This window comes from Mauremys mutica, chromosome 11 (assembly GCF_020497125.1).
Source record: "Mauremys mutica isolate MM-2020 ecotype Southern chromosome 11, ASM2049712v1, whole genome shotgun sequence".
Lineage (NCBI taxonomy): Eukaryota > Metazoa > Chordata > Testudines > Geoemydidae > Mauremys > Mauremys mutica.
This window is the reverse complement of record NC_059082.1, coordinates 78,596,812-78,613,921: the sequence shown is the minus strand read 5'-3', so window position 1 is coordinate 78,613,921 and position 17,110 is coordinate 78,596,812. Positions and strand designations below refer to the sequence as shown.

Below are 17,110 nucleotides of genomic sequence, written 5' to 3'. Positions count from 1 at the left end.
CCTTGCTCTGCCACAGATTTCCTGTGCGATCTCGAGCAAGTCACTTATTCTGTGCATCAGCTGCCCACCTGCGAAATGGGGTATCAACACTGCCCTACTCACAGCGGTGTTGGGTGAGTAAATACACTGAAGGTTGTAAGGTGCTCAGACACTGCAGTAACGGGGCCACATGACGCACCCAAGATAGATGGATAGATAGTAACAAGACAGAAGGAAATTTTTCCTTCTTTATCACAGTAGAATGTGGATATTTGGCAAGAATTGTACCCCACGTCAAACAACTCTCCTCTCCCGGAAGAACAGCTGTCCCATCAGCCCATTCAGCTGCATTAGGTGGTGTGACACCGGCCCTTTTCATCCCTTCTCTATACAGAGAGCAGTAACTGCTGAGCAAGTTGTACAGGATTCTGTAAGTGCCTCCATACTGTAGCCCTGCAACAGTCTCGCCCTGTTTCTTCCATAAAAAAGTGATTTGAAGAGGGTGATTTTTTTAACCCAACCACCTGCCATTCTCATCTCACCTGTAACATGATCCAATCACTGAAAGTTGAAGCTAGACAAATTCAGGCCGGAAACAAGTTGTACGTTTTTAAACAGTGAGGATAGTTAACCATCGGAACAACTTACCAAGGATCGTGGTGGATTCTCCATCACCAACAATGTTTAAATCCAGATTGGATGTTTTTCTAAAAAAGCTCTGCTCTAGGAATTAGATTGGGGACCTTCTCTAGCCTGTGCTGTACAGGAGGTCAGACTAGATCAGCAGTGGGCAAACTTTTTGGGCCAAGGGCCACATCTGGGTGGGGAAATTGTATGCAGGGCCGGGGCAGGGGGTTGAGGTGCAGGAAGGGGTACGGTGTGCAGGAAGGGGCTCAGGGCAAGGGATTGGGGCAGAGGAGGGGTGTAGGGTATATGAGGGGGCTCAGGGCAGGGGTTGAGGTGCAGGAGGGGGCAGGGTACAGCAGGGATTTGGGGTGCAGGAGGGGGCAGGGTGCAGCAGGGGGCTCAGGGCAGGGGGTTGGGGTGCACAGGAGGGGGCTCAGGGCAGGGGCTTGGGGTGCACAGGGGTGCAGCAGGGGGCTCAGGGCAGGGGGTTGGAGTGCAGGGTATATGAGGCGGCTTAGGGCAGGGAGTTGGTGCAAGGTGCAGGCAGGGAGCTTAGGGCAGGGAGTTGGGGTGCAGGAGGGGGCTCAGGGCAGGGAGCTGGGGTGCAAGGTGCATGAGGCAGCTTAGGGCAGGGAGTTGGGGGCAGGGTACAGGAGGGATTCTGGGGTGGCGGTGGCACGCACCAGGGCCAGGGCAGGCTTCCTGCCTGCCTGCCCTGTCCCCAGCCCCGCGCCGCTCCAGGAAGCGCTGCAACCCTTGGAGGAGGGGACGCGGAGGTCTCTGCATGTGCTGCCCTTGCTGCGCCTCCAGGTACCTCCCCCAGAGCTCCCATTGGCCATGGTTCCCCGTTCCCGGCAAATGGGAGCTGCAAGGGGTGGTGCCTGAAGGCTAGGGCAATGCATGGAGCCCTCTGCCCCCCCGCCCGGGGCCACAGGGACGTGGTGCCAGCGGCGCTGCAGGCTGAATCCAAAGCCCTGAGGGGCCGGATCTGGCCCGTGGGCCGTAGTTTGCCCACCCCTGGACTAGATGATCACAATGGTCCCCTCTGGCATTGGAATCTCTCAGCCTGACATTTGACAGAGACATTGGTGCAGACAGAAGCTCCTGGCTGCACAGCAATCACCTAGATCCGGTTCTTCACTTCAGCCAACACAACAGGGAAGAGAAGAACAAAGACTGGCAGGCGAACGGCTGACTTAGCAAAACCACCACTTGCGGTCCTAGCCCATTTCTCTCCCTTGCCAGGCATTCCCCAGGTGAGTTCAGGGCATCACATCCACTTATGTGGCAACTGGACTGCATTAGATCGAACCGCAGAACCCATTAGGAAGAACCGGGATTGGGAGCAGGTAGGTGAAGAAGCCAAATACAAATGCCTTTGGGTAGCAGCAGAGGTGATGACTGAAAGCCATCAGCCGGGCAAATTAGCAGCCGCCCGCTTAGAAGAAGGGACACTTGGCTCTTCACTGTGGAATGGGGAGCTTAGCTCAGCTCTAGGGAGATCTCCGCTTGACTGCTCAGAAAAAGCTACAGTAGTGTTCATCTGCCAGACACTACCAGAGACACTGACAATGTCGATTCCCCTTGCACCCTACCAAGGCACTTCAATACCCAGAGGAACATTCCACAGTGCCCAGCAGCTCTGCATGCTAATTATGCTTTGCAGCCCAATACATGGCTTTCACCAGCAGAAATTAAATGAATTTGCAATAGGGCTGTCAAGTAATCCCTGTTAACTCACGCAATTAACTCCAAAAAATTAATCACGATTAATTGCACTGTTAAACAACAGAATACCAATAGAAATCTACTAAATATTTTTGGAGGTTTTTCTACATTTTCAAAATATCTCAATTTCAATTACAACACAGAATACAAAGTGTACAGTACTCATTTTATATTATTTTGATTACAAATATTTGCACTGTAAAAATGATAAAATACTATTTCTTTTTCAATTCACCTCATACAAGTACTGTAGTGCAATCTCTTTATCGTGAAAGTGCAACTTACGTAACCAAAAAAACCCCCAAACATTTGAAACTGCACTCAAAAACAAAACAAGTAAAACATTAGAGCCTACAAGTCCACTCAGTCCTACTTCTTGTTCAGCCAATTGCTAAAAACAAACAAGTTTGTTTACAGTTATAGGAGATAATGGTGCCCTCTTCTTATTTACAGTGTTTCCAGAAAGTGAGAACAGACATTCACATGGCAATTTTGTAGCTGGCACTGCAAGATATTTAGTACCAGATATGCTAAACATTTATATGCCCCTTCATGTTTCAACCACCATTCCAGAAAACATGCTTCCATGCTGATGATGCTCGTATTAATTAAATGTATGACTGAACTGCTTGGGGGGAGAATTGTATGTCTCCTGCTCTGTTTTACCTGCATTCTGCATATATTTCATGTTATAGCAGTCTTGGATGATGACCCAGCACATGTTGTTCATTTTAAGAACAACACTTTCACTGCAGATTTGACAAAATGCAAAGAAGGTACCAATGTGAGGTTTCTAAAAGATAGCTACAGCACTTGACCCAAGGTTTAAGAATCTGAAGTGCCGTCCAAAATCTGAGAGAGACTAGGTGTGGAGCATGCTTTCAGAAGTCTTAAAAGAGCAACATTCCGATGTGGCAACTACAGAACCTGAACCACCAAAAAAGAAAATCAACCTTCTGCTGGTGGCATCTGACTCAGATAATGAAAATGAACATGCGTCAGTTTGCACTGCTTTGGATCATTAGCGAGCAGAACCCGTCATTAGCATGGACACATGTCCTCTGGAATGGTGGTTGAAGCATGAAGGGACATATGACTCTTTAGTGCATCTGGCACAAATATCTTACTACACCAGCTAAAACAGTGCCATGTGAATGCCTGTTCTCGCTTTCAGGTGACATTGTAAACAAGAAGTGGGCAGCATTATCTCCTGCAAACGTAAACCAACTCGTTTGTCTGAGTGACTGGGTGAACAAGAAGTAGGACTGAGTGAACTTGTAGGCTCCAAAGTTCAACCCTCCTGGGAAGGTGCTCTCTGCCCACCACTGAAATGCAGTCACCACTGAGGTGGAACGCCGCAGCTGCTTAGTAGATCACAACTACCCCTGGGGGAATTCTGTGCCACTGTGCAATGCATAATTTTGCAGAAATTAATGTTTTTTGTGCAGAATTTCCTCCCCACCCCCGACAGAAATGGGATGCAGTGCCGCTGGCCGCCACTAGGGGGACACTGCCCCTGGGGGGGGGCGGGAGAAGGGGAGAGAGCTAGAGGGCTCCTGGCAGTTGCCGTTCCCCGCCCGCCCTGAGAGAAGGAGAGGGCAGCACGCAGGAATCTCGGTGCAAGCCTGGGACCGAGCACAGGGCTGTTTCTCCCTCTGGATCCCTGGGCTCTGGGGAGGGGTCTGGGCTGGGGGGACATGGCTGGGCCGCTGGACAAACCGGCAGGTTCCAGGAGCCGCACGTAGCCAGGGAGCCTACCTTACCCTGCTGCACTGCTGACCGGGAGCTGCCTGCATTAACCACTGCCCGGCTGGAGCCTGCACCCCGAACACCTTCATGCACCCCAATGCCCTGCCTCAGGTCAGAACCCCCTCCTGCACCCCCCACACCTGCCCCAGCCCTGAGACCCCTGCTGGAGCCTGCACCCCACTCCCCATCCTGCACCCTAACCCCCTGCCCCAGCCCGGAGCCTGCTCCGGCACCCTGAAACCCTAATTTCTGGCCCCATCCCAGAGCCCACAGCCCTGGCCAGAGCCCTCACCCCCTCCCACACCCCAACCCAGTGCAAGTAAGTGAGGGGGAGAGCAAGCGGAGGGGGGGGGTGGAGTGAGTGGAGGCGGGGCCTCGGAAAAGGGGCCAAGGGTGGGGCAAGGGTGTTCAGTTTTGTGCGATTAGAAAGTTGGCAACCCTACAGCTGGGCTCTGGAGAGGCAGAGGTGGGGCAGCTATCTGGGCAAGGAGGACCCTAGGGGAAAGGGGTAACAGTGTCTGGCCCCCCAGCTGGGCTCTGGGGGGAAGGGGGGAGAGAAACAGGAACTGAGTTGTCATAGGGGTTTCTTTAACTCTCCACGCCTGGGGGAATTTTTGTATGTGTCTGTATTGTTGCTGACAGGTATTTTGAAATAAATTACCAAAATAACTGAAACTGGCGTGATTATGTAGTGTTATTTTGACAAATAAAATTTGCAGAATTTTAAAATATTGTGTGCAGAATTTTTAATTTTGGGCACAGAATTCCTCCAGGAGTAATCACAACACAACAGTTTAGGACAGGAAGTGAAGAATGCCACATTTAACTGCAATTGCAGGGAGAAATTTTAATTAGCCAACATGGAACACCCTATAAAACAAAAACTGCCTCCCCCGTACAAGGGCCCTCTTGTTCCAATTGGAAGATGTTTCAAACGCCCTTCACCCTCGGGCGTAAAGAAAGGTTTCATGGCGGAATCTCTCAGAGGGCTCACACAGGGGCTTGTGCTGGTTTAACCTATGGTGTGATTTTAAACCGGTTTAGTTAAATTGGCACAAGATGCTGTGTGGAAGCCAAGATCTGTTTAAACCAAGCTTATGTTGATTTAGCTTAAATCAGTTAGGACTTGTCTACACAGTAAGTGGAAGCATAACGACTGCGTCAGCTATAATTCATGCCTGTGAAATCTGTGAGTTGGAACACAGGGCACTCAGAAACCAAAACCAATTTCAATATAATTTTAAATCAATTCCTTATTAGCCAAACTGAATCAAAGGCGTTCAAACCCTGAAATCGGTGTCCCCACACAGACTTATACCAAACTGAGGAGCAGGAATTACAAGAACGCTGGGTGATTGCAAGCCCTTAGGTCTATATTTAACCCAAACCAAACCAAGCCACTCTTAAAAGCAAATAAATGGCCACACAGGGATCTGTACCAGTTTAACTAGGCTGGCACAATTTTGTGTGTAGACAAGGCCTCAGAGTTAAAACCAGCTCTGACGTTTTAATCCCCTCACTGCAACAAGCTTTAAAATGACAACACCTGACTCTCCCATACAGGAGGAGGGTTTCTGGAAGGGATAGAAAACACGCTGGAAGGAAGCAGAGACCAGCACACACTTACGCAGGTAGTTTGTTTTCTCTGAACACAGTTCACACCTGGGGATTAACAAGAAACCCACAAGTGCCAAACGGCAGCTTGACAATACCCTTGTTCTGTAATGGGATTTATACAACCCCTTGTGTTAAAGGCCACTCGACAGCAACGCTGAGGTTCCCAGGATAGGTTTGTTTGGCCAGGCAAAGGCCAGCTGATCTTAGGTGAACTATTTTTGGTGGTCCCGAGTTGTCCTTTGCAGCTTTCACTTTACGGTGGGACTATAAATAGTATTTAGCAGGCTTCTAGCACCTTTCACCCAAGAATCTCAAAGCACTTTACAAACATTAAACAAACCATACAACACTGGGGTCAGGGAGGTAGAAATCTACAAGCAGCCATCTCTGGGGTGGAACAGTGCCCACTACAGGGCAGGAAGTGAAGAACGCTGTATCGAACGGAAACTTAGTGCGATGAACTAAGTCAGAAAAATGTTATTACCCCCATTACTTTTCAACTGGTTCCAAACACACCCCATCCTTCAAAAAAAGTGGTCACAAGCAAATGGGGCTTTGGTTTTATCTTTCAAATGGATACGTCTCCAGCAGCCCAGCACCCTCAAAACAACATGCTGGGACACTGGCGCAGACTGACTCAGAAGGAAGAATAAGTTCACTTCCTGCAACCCCTTGGTATTCCCCAGAGGTCTCCCATCCAGACGCTGACTCAGCCTGACCCGGTTTAGCTTCAGTGACTGGACAAGAGCCTCAATAAGAGGTGACGCAGGACATGCTCCTTTCAGGCAAGTGGATTAAAATATTAATTCAAACTAAAACCATCTGCTAATGGCAATCAATCAGCTGGGCCAGAACGCAACAAGCCAGGGAGGCAAAACCCAGGCCAAACGAGAGCTAGGCCTGAGCCCCGGTGTTCAGCTTGGGAGCTGAACTTTCCAAACGTTGGACGTTGAGAATTCGGGCCAACCCCAATGGACACAAGGCAGGGAATACAGTCCTCTGCCATGGGCTCAAGGGTACACGGTTAGACAGGGGCCTCTCCCTCAGCCAATCTGGGCTCACCCCAGATTTAGAAAAGAACTTATTTCACAGAAAGATCCCCATTGCTCCCCGCCACTTCCCCAAGACAGCCCTTAATCAGTAAGCCTCAGCTGGGGCTGTTTTTGCAGTGCTTCCCGATCAGATACCTGCACTATGATTTCACAGAGTTTAAGGTCAGAAGGGACCATCGTGATCATCTAGTTTGACCTGCACAACACAGGGAGGATCCCTGTGTTCACTCCTGCTTCAGATCAATAGTTGTGCTTCAACTAGAGCATTTATTCCCCCGTGCTGGGGTTTGCAGGTCGCTTCCCTTTCCCCTGTAATTCAGCATCAGAGAGCCCAGCTCCCAAGCTGAGCCTGTTAGTCCTACTCCTGGGTTTTGTTTTCTTGGCTGTTCAGATCTGGATTGCATCAGAGGAACATGCTGCCTCCAGCCCAGCCAACTGGGCCAGTCAGCAAGGGGGGGTGGGGAAGGGGTTGGAAGGAAGGAGGAGGAAATGGCCCCAGCGAGGTTTACACAAGGCTGTCAAGCTGCCACGCTGACACTACCCAGGAATCACTAGCTCCCAGGACAGAATCCAGCCAGCCCCCACTAGCTCCTAAGAATAGAGGCCTGGGGCTCCCATGCAGCTGGGATGGAGGGGTGGGGAGCAGAGCTGGCACTCCAGGGACTCCTCACCCACCACACAGGAAGTCTCTGAGGGTCAGAGGCTACCAGATACTGGCTTTGAAAAGGTGTTGCTGTGGATACCGGGCTGGCCAGAGGCACTGGATGGACAGCGCTGCTGTACCAGCCTGACTCCAGCGCAAGCATCCCCTTGACAGCTCTACCTCCAGGCATCAGCCCCGACATGGACCAGCCTCCCGCCGGTCTGAGAGGGGAACTTGGTGTCCACGGCCGTGCTTGGCCTCTCTGCTCTGACTCCTAAGGGCGTCAGTGGTGTTTGGGCTGCGGCCGCCAGTCCGTTAGGAAATGGACCAAGATCCCCCCCCCCCCCATTACACACTCCGGGCCACTCGCAGCGGGAGGCGTTTTGTAACTCCCAGGAACGACGGACCTGTGCTGGATCTGAACCGGTGACTTTGAGGTGAACGGTTGCCAACAGCCACCAGAGCCCTCCAGTTCTCCCTAGAGTGCGGCAGACGTACTCTGTGCCTGGTTACAGTGAATTTGGGCTCTGTGACGTGCAGATCGTCCTGTGCTGTATGCCAGGACATGCCATAGCGAACCCTTCTGACCAAAGCATTCCCATCCTGGTGCTGTGGGGAGGAACTCTCTCCCCTAGGGCCGTATCCCCCGGGGGTAGGTCTGACAACAGGGCCTATCTACACGGCCTCTCCCAGGCCTGGAACAGAAAACTCTGCGACTCCAGATGAGCTGGGATCTTTTGACCAAACCTTATTTCCAAACCAGGTTTGCCACCTACCCAAACAGACCCTCCACAGAAAACCCCATCGACTGCAACACCAAAGGGATTTGGGGGAGGGGGGGAGAGATATTAAACGTTTGCAAAAAACAATGACGAAGACTCCCCAGGAGCTGCGTTTCTGACCCATCACGGCACACATGGGGGGAAAGTTCAAATTAGTCACTGGGAAAGATTCTTGGCTCCGTGCGTGCGCTGGGGTGGGGTCATCTGTTTAGGCTGCCGGCAGACGTAATCAGCCTGTCTCGGGCTGAGGCAGGAGTTTTTCACTAAGTTGGTCTTGGCAATTGAAAGAAAAGGGAGAAGTACGGGGAAGGCTCAGTCTCTGCCTCTCAGGTCTGAGCATGCACAGGGGGTCCTACAGGCAGGCGGACCCCTTGTCATTGAAGCCAAAGCTAAAAATAACTCACCAGGTTGCAGAATAGACCCAATGTACAGGGCAGGACCATCAAGGCCTAGGGGCCTTTAAGACAAGACAATGATAGTGGAACCTAGCCCGCTTCACTCACGTCTCCAGCACTTCCCCATGGATCCATGAGAACCGTTACCCCATTTTAGCTGGAGAAATGGAGGCGCACAGAGCCAAAGCGGTTACCCACAGTCACCTGATTAGGCCATGGCAGAGCCAGGAATGGCATCAGGTGGTCAGGGCCCGAGCCACCGTCCACACTGTCATCTTTGGGCAGTTTTTGGTTCCAGGTGCCCCGAGCCACCACAAGAGAGGCAGATCTGAAACTGCCCCACCTCCCGGGTGGTTTGGGTGCAGGCTCTCGTGAAAGCCACATGGAACTCTGTGGTTGTGACTGCAAAACAAGGCAAACGTGAGCCAACATTTTCAGCTCTTGGATGCACGTGAGCCCAATAGACACCGGGTGCGATGCTGGACAGCCAGGACTGGGGCAGCCCTCACTCAGAGGCACAAGAGAGCAGGGACACGCTGTTCTTCACTCCCAGGCTTTCCGGGCACAGCGGGTTCTCTGCAAACTCTTCACAAGAACACGCTGATTGTTACTTAATGTTCTTCATGTCATACATCCTCCTATGAGAAACAAGGGCCCTGAATCACCCACTCGGACATCTCCGCTGGCTTACGGCCCATCTCTCGGGAAGGTCCTGCAGAATCCAGTAAGAGAGCATGACGCATGTCCCGGGGAGGAGGAATTCTCCAGCTCCTGCTGCACGGTGTCCAGCACCATCTGGGATCCCAGAGGCAGAGATTCTATCCCCAGCCCAAGCCACTTCAGCTCCTGGGGGCTCGAGAGCCCTAACCATCAAATGCAGGTAACTAAACTGAGCCCCTTTACCTGGTATTTGGCCCTTCCCATCCTTGGCTTGCCAAGTATTATTGCTGCACGTTCTGTGCTGGCTACATACACACACCCCTATGTGCACATGCACCAAATGCTGCTATAAGTCACCCTCCCAAGGGACTTGTCAGTGGGGGAGGGCTGAACAAGATTGTACGAGAAACCACCTGGGGATCCTTTAAAGCAGCCAGGCAGCAGGTCACCCCCTGGAGGTGGGCTCCTTAGGGATGGTTTCAGTACACAGGCTCCCCTTTCAGGGTGACACATGCACCCCACCCCCTCCCCCACAGCATCTGTACTGCAGGGCGGAACGGGACCAGGGCTTCCATCCTGCTGCTCAGACACCAGAGGGCAAATCTTCCAAGGCCAGAAACAGCCCAAAGCAAAGTTATGCGCCGGCCCCCTCTTAGCATCCATTAGCTTGTACCTTCTTCCCCCCATCCGAAGTCACTCGCCATGGCAGCTGCCCGCCTCTTGCCCACACTCCAGCTTTGCCTTCCTGCGGAGACCGGGATTCACATGGAGCCCACACTGCAAGTTTGGTGAATCTCAACTCAGCAGCAAATGCTGCCCCACAGCACAAGCCACCATCACCACAGGAGACACCAAAAGCAGACCAAGAGGGTGTGCAACAGACCAGGAGCAGGAGGCTCTGACCGAGGCGTGTGGGGCTCCCAGGGCAGGAACGGCAGGTCAGGTCAGGCTGCAGGTCAGGATTGAGAGTCAGCGGCAGAGGTGACACAAAGTTCTCATACCCACGGCAGAGAGGTGCTATCCGTGGCACTGACCCACTGCTACCATGAACCCTGAACAAAAAAGTGCTGCCGCTCCAAAACTGGTTTCTTTCTGTGCAGTCACCCAGGGAGACAGGAGCCCCCAGGAACGAGAAGGGGCTAAATTAAATCTGTCCTCAGCCCAAAGCTTCCCTGACACAGCCCCAACACTCCACCACCGGGGACCTGCCCCTGATTCCAGCCTGTACCCAGCTTCGCAAGCCTTTGGGAATGAACCACTCCCCCTGCACCCCACCCAGCAGCAATGAGGCTTGTTTTACCTGGTTGACAACAGTGACAGAGGAGAGGGCACCAGCAGCCCCTTCTACTCACCTGCCTCAGTGCACGCGGCCTGTAATTCCAGAGGAACTGGGCAGAAAAGGTTTGTTAGACCGTCTAGTCCACACCAAGTCCAGGCTGTGCCCTATAACGCACTGCAGGGCTCTGGCCAATCTCGTTCCAAATGTCCCAAGGGATGGAGTGTCCACAAACTCCCCTGAGAGTCCCACAGATCTCACCAGGGTCCTGCTGAGAGGGGAGGATCACCTCTCTGGAGGTCAGACAACAGCTACCTGCAAGAACAGGCATGCACGGCTCCAGTGAAGGCAGCTAACTGGTTTGTGAATGTGAGGAGGCTGATCTTCCAAAAGCAGTGGTTCATGCAAAGAAACCGTTCAGCTACTTTGCACACACATGTCTGGCAACTGTGTATGCAAATGGACGGTTCTGCATTTAAGCAGCATCACAGGACAGACCTGGGACAGATGAAACACGCTGATTTTTCTGTCGCAGCTAAGGGGGTGAAACACTGCAGGATGCAGGGGAAGCGTGCAGGGCTGCAGCCCATACTACATCTGGACATAGGGTGCAAAGAGAATTTCACTCTCCAGGGAACTCAAGCGGGACAAGATGGTAGGACATGCCTCAGGCAGAAGAGCAACTGAAGAATGAATCCTGACCTCGTCCCTGGACACAACAGCAGGGGAAATGCAGACTGCAACCAACAAAGCATTTTATTCCTAACTTTGACTCTGCCAAGGGCCATCCAGTCATTTGTATTTCTGCAACAGGCCTTCCCCCCGCTCCCAGCAATGCCCACAGAGCCCTCCGTCCTTCCTTGCCAGGCAACTCGCTTATGATCGTGTATGAGTTTGTTTGGCGTGTTGAGGTGGATCATGCATTTCTGGGACATTTTGCTTTTTGTCTGTGGGGCAAGGTGGGTAGAAAGAAACAGACTTTAAAAAGTTAAAAGGAAAGAAAGGACGTCTTTTTCCCTAAACTCCTCTCCCCCTGCCCCCAACCAGGTAGAGCTAGCTCCATTGTACCCCTCCCTTTAGCCCCCAAAACAGAATCCTACAGACCTCAGTCCCTTCCCACTGCAGCAGCTGACGGAGGCGGGTTTGACATTTTCAGAGACTCTTCCCCTGTTTGGTCCTAATAATTAGTCAATTACAGCTGGATTTTTGCAGCATGATGCAGCAAGTCAGGGAGTCAGGAATGCGAGCGAGTGAGCAGGGGCTGTTTTCCAGGGCTACAGCTTTTCAGGAAAGATTAGAGCTTCCCAAGAAGAAAACAAAGGGAAACAGGGAGGAAACGAGATAATAGTGCACCTATCAGTCAGCCCCACTGCTCCTCTGGGAGCCAGCACCTGGAAACACAGGGTAAAGGAAGGAGGACACAACACGCTACCTAGCATCCAGTGAGCAAGAAGGCTGCCTTGATCCAGTGCCAGACGATTATATCAGTGCAGTATAAACAGCATGGAAGGCGCTCCTTTCTGTTCTCATTACTTTTGTGCACAGTCTCGTTTCTCCACTAGTCTGTGTCCTGCATGGCAAAGCATGGCCAGGACTTGGGAGGATTCCCTCCGAACAGCTGCTGGTGGCCAGGGGAAAACTACCCAGAGCCCAGCAGCGAAAATAGCTTCCTGTTAGAGGCAAAAAACTCTGGTCTTCGAGGGAGATTGGCCAAGCCAGCACGGAGCAAAAAGTCTAGGGTCTCATCTGACCCCGCTATTGTGCATTACTGCAATGCCCAGTGCATGCAGATCTCCACATGGGGTTTATTCAGCCGTCCTCCCTGAGAATGAGCACACAGGGCCATTTTCCACCACTAGACTGCAAGTGTTTTTACCTCTGAGTGGAGCTCGGCAAGTAACTCTCCTCAGAGATCCATGACAAGTTCCTTAAGCTGCGCTTTCACTAAAGCAAAACTGAGCCCTTTATAGTGTGAAAAGTTCTTCAAATAGGAACAGATCCCTACACTTGTCAGTCATGCTCAGTGATGGCCTGATTCTGCTGCTGCTGAAACTAGTGGTAAAACTCCTAGTGACTTCAATGGGAGCAAAGTTAAGCCAAATCCCACCCTAAATTTCCCCTGTATCTCCCCACCCCCTGTACACCCAAAGTCACCAGCACTACCTCAAGGTCTCGGTTTCTCCATTCTCCTGCCCCAACACCGGCTACTCTTATAAACATGCCAGACCACAACCATTTACTGATGTCATTTTTTATGATTATTAAAACCAAAAGATTAAGCTACCCACCCACGTTGAACATTCTTCTTTGCAAGTGTGAGGGAGGTAAGAAAGTTACCAACGGCCTAAGGACTCACAGGGTGAACAGATAGAAACAACCTGGGCAAAAGCACAATGAAAGACGGCACGGGAACAAGATTTGCCCCCCTTCCCAACACTCCAGAAATCATGCGAGCAAAGGCTGTTTGTGCAGAGTAAATGGGAAGAGAGGCACAGAGATGGCAAACCCACACATCATCCAAAACGTTCAGATCAAGGCAACACTGCCCAGAGGAACACAAAGATTAAAATAAAACTATTCTTCGTGAGCAGGATGGGAAGTCACTGAGGAGGCAGGAAAGTGGCTGGGAAAGACTTATTTTTAAATTGGGTATTCTTAGCAATCAATGCCATGATCTTAAAGGGACAATGCTAGATTAAAATATATAGGTCTTCAAAAATTCCTTAGCTGTGTTACTTAACACCAAGAGAATAATTCCTCTCCCCCACCGAGATCAGACAATTTTCTACCCTTATTTTATACTGTGTATTTACATTTTGCGCTTCTCCCAGCTTGTATGTGAGTCAGTTTCACTTGCACTTAGAGTCAGTTTCTAGTTAATTCCATTTTCAGGAGCAGGTTTCCTAGAGACCAAACTGATATGCACTTAAGATACAGCCCAGTCCTAGACTGCAACAGATCTCTTCATGCAACTAAGGGCCAGTAAACGGATCATTTCTCATGCCATGCTGCAAAATCTGGATTTCTACTAGTGCAGAGGAATGTTTTCTCCTTGCAAAGAGTTATTAGAATTAATTTAATTATCATGAGAACATATCTTTCCTGGCCTAGGGTTTTAAAAAGCTTATTTCTACAAAACCTGATCTTAAGGGTAAATCTGTCCTGACACCCTCCCATTAATATTTTAAGCGATAAGGATGGTTTTAACTGCATGTGGCAGAAAGAATGGCAGCTCTGAAAAGCTGATGTCCTCTATATAAACACAGAACACTAGCAACATCCTGTCCTGAAAAGACTTTTGCACCCAGAGTGAGGGACTTCCCAACCTATTCAACCCTTGGCCTCTCTGCTGCCTAGAATGGGGCAGCTACTGCCAACTGCAAAGGAAGCTGGCACAATGTTGGCTATTTAAGTAGCTTTGTGGGCCGGCCCTCTGCGGACTTCTTCTCATCCTAAAATACTGGAGATGCTCTGTTCTGGACAGACAGCAGTTGCCATGTGACACCTCTGTCAGGGGCAACTACTCACTTGTATCTTTAAATCAAAAGGGTCAGATTCTGCTCTCAGTTACGCTGGTGGAAATATGGAGTAACACCACTGGCATCACTCCCTAGTCACACCATCGTACCCGAGAAGACACTAGCACAGTTAGCAGCACACGAGGGGAAGAAGCAGAACTCGGCTTTCCTCCATTCTGAGACACACCATGGACGGACAATGACGCAAAAGGAACCATCAATGTCTAGAGAGATTACAGCCCAAACAGTGACCTTGCTAAATCCACCCGCCTCTTGCTTCCCCCTAACTACACCACATGCGGCAGGGAAAGTGGGGGAACAGCTTGTATCTAAGCCCTTTGACATGACCTGATGTGGGAGCTTTGACACTTTACAGACTTAAACTACCAGGTTTTATTGGAGGAGGGAGCAGCCAATGAAGTGGGCCCAGGTGCTCACAGGCTTAAAAGTTAGGCACCTGCTTAAGTGCTTTGCTGCACTAAAAGAGCCCTCGAGATAGGAAAGCCACCCCACCCACAATGACTGCAAATGAACAAGGAGTTGTCCATTGCATACGTCGACACAGATAAACATGCAGGTCTAGGAGAGGTTGTGCAGAGCTCCTGTGCATTCAGTGAGCACAAGAAGTAAAGCCACTGTCACTTGTAACAGCTCACTCTCAACTAACACAGAGTCACACAGAAAAACAACTCGTGAACCTGAGCGTAGTACTCCGAGGATTAACGGTTTAGCGTTTGCGCCAGGCTTTGAACCTGGAAGTGCTACGTACGATTATGAGCGTGTTAAATCAAACAAACATCCAAACTAACTATATGGGCCACACTGTGCCAAGCCCTGCCCCAAAACATAGGAAGAGACAGGCCCTGTCCCAAAGAGCTTACAAGCTCAGCTGACACATGACATACAGAGGGTGGAGATGGCTACAGTCCAGCGCATAGAGTTTTATATAAAATCAGAAAGAAACGTGAATGTTTCAGTGCCAAGTATCCTCATCTTCCCCTCAAGCCAAGCAGCAAAAGGTCAGATTGGATGACTCAAAAGGACTTTTCTGGCCTGGCTATCTCTAGGCCCATCAGCATGATGGTAATAGCTTTGTGCCCGTACAATACGGGAAAAGTATGGGTTCCATTCTGCAATGTAAATGGGACCTGCCAAGGCAATCGAACCATAAGCATAATTAAGTCTCATTCAAACCGCTGTTTGGGATTCAGGGATGCCCCAAACAACCATCCAACAGTGCTGGAAAAAAAAAAAAACCACACACCACACCCACAGATGCCAGGTGAAAAGCTATTCATGTTTACATCTTGGTGTTCCCCATACACACACCCCTAGCTGCTTTTTCAAGAGCAAAGCCTCCTGGTCAGAAGAGTTTCTCTAACATTAACTACTAGCTAACATATGACCAGAATGCATGGGCACCGAAGTTCCTTACAACAACCTTCCTTCCCTACACCAAGCTGTCTGGGCTAATGTATCCATTGAATGGGATTCTTCAGTTTGGGGTGGGGGGAGGGAAGATGTAAGATCACAAACTGAGGCCATCATTAAGAAAAATACTTTACAGAAGGGTGTATCTCGTACACACACACACACTCCCTTCCCTTATCTTTAAGGTGGAATTATTTCTCCCTTGCTGAGAATGAGATTTCATAGCCACACAGTCTATAAACCAACTTACTTCAGAAGGGGGGGGGGAACTCATCCCCTCCCAACCCCCCTGTAAGTACTTAGGCAATCCGTACTGTACCCACTTTTCCCGAAGGAGCCCGCAAATCCCACACCCCACCCCGAATACAAAAGTCGGGACACCCCCATTCAAGTCAAATCCAGGGCGCAGGGCCAACCTTCCACCCAGCAGCGGTGAAACTGACACTGAAATTCACCCAAGGTGGGGGAGTGGAAGAGACAGAATAGCAACAAAACACAGGAGGGCTTGTCTGAGGCGGGTTCAGGTCAAGCTCTCCACGTAGCTAGTGGCCTGGCCGGACCCCCAAACACACACACACACACGCAGTTTTCTCGAAAGTAACAAAGCCATCCGGCATTTCTGAGTCACAAAGCCCCACGAGTCACATTGCTAAGCTGTGGAAACAGAGAAGGGGTTGGGGGAGGGGGGCGGGGGGGGGCAAACTTTAGGATGTTTCCCTTTGTCCGAGCCCTGTCTATCAATCACACACACACACACACACGCGCGCGCGCGCTTTCCTAGTTGCATTTTTTCCATATTGGCCTTCAGATTTCATTATCTCGGCCAGCAATATGTCTGATCTCGTTTCCATAATAGGATTGCGAGCCTAGATGTCAGAACGAGTGCAGCGGGAGGGGGGGGAAAAACGAGAGAATGTTGCTAGATGATCACTGCTCCTATTCCTCCCACCCCCCACTCAGGGCTGATCAACTGCTCTGGATGCATTTGTTTTTTTTAAGACGGGTTTCTACGAACTCCAAGCGATCGTGCGGGAATATACGGGTGAAAGGCATGCAAGGAAAGCCACCTCCTAGAAAACTTAAAACTTCCCGAGCAGGCAGGAGTGCAGTAGGCACCCCCGGCAGGCAGTTTACAAAGGGTTTACTGAAGAAAAGCCGCTTTGATTTGGTAGAACTTGGCTTTGAAATCTCTGTATTTTACACGTTAAGATTCCTTCCCTCCAGGGAACCCCTGTAGCTATGCAAAGAGAAAGCCATGCCCTGCTTCACCAGAAGGGCTTTGCAATCCAAATCATGTTCCCTGCGATCTCAATGCTTCCTTTTAAAACTTCAAATCCTCCTCCCCCACCACACACGCCGTCCCACGTTCTCGCCTTTCAATATTCCCCACTCGGGTTTTTAGACGAGAGCGGTTTAAAACAAGCACTAGCCAAATACTCGCGTGTGTAACGGGCCCTAACGTATCCATGAAAACGGGGGGAATATTTTAAAAAAGTCCATTTCCTCTCATTTAAAGCGACACCGATTAAGTCCACGTGAAAGCCGGATTGGCCCAGTTCAGACACATTGTTGACCCAAGTATAGTTATGAAAACAGTTCACTTGAAACCCCAAGGTGAATTGGGGGGGGGGGGAAGAGAGAATAAAACCGGAA

At 50.5% G+C, this 17,110-nt stretch overlaps 1 protein-coding gene across 7 annotated transcripts in view; it reads right to left on the bottom strand.

The window, feature by feature from the left end:
* Positions 1–17,110, bottom strand: part of LOC123344671 (myosin phosphatase Rho interacting protein) — a 168,278-nt gene that overhangs the window by 150,058 nt on the left and 1,110 nt on the right. The window lies entirely within an intron of this gene.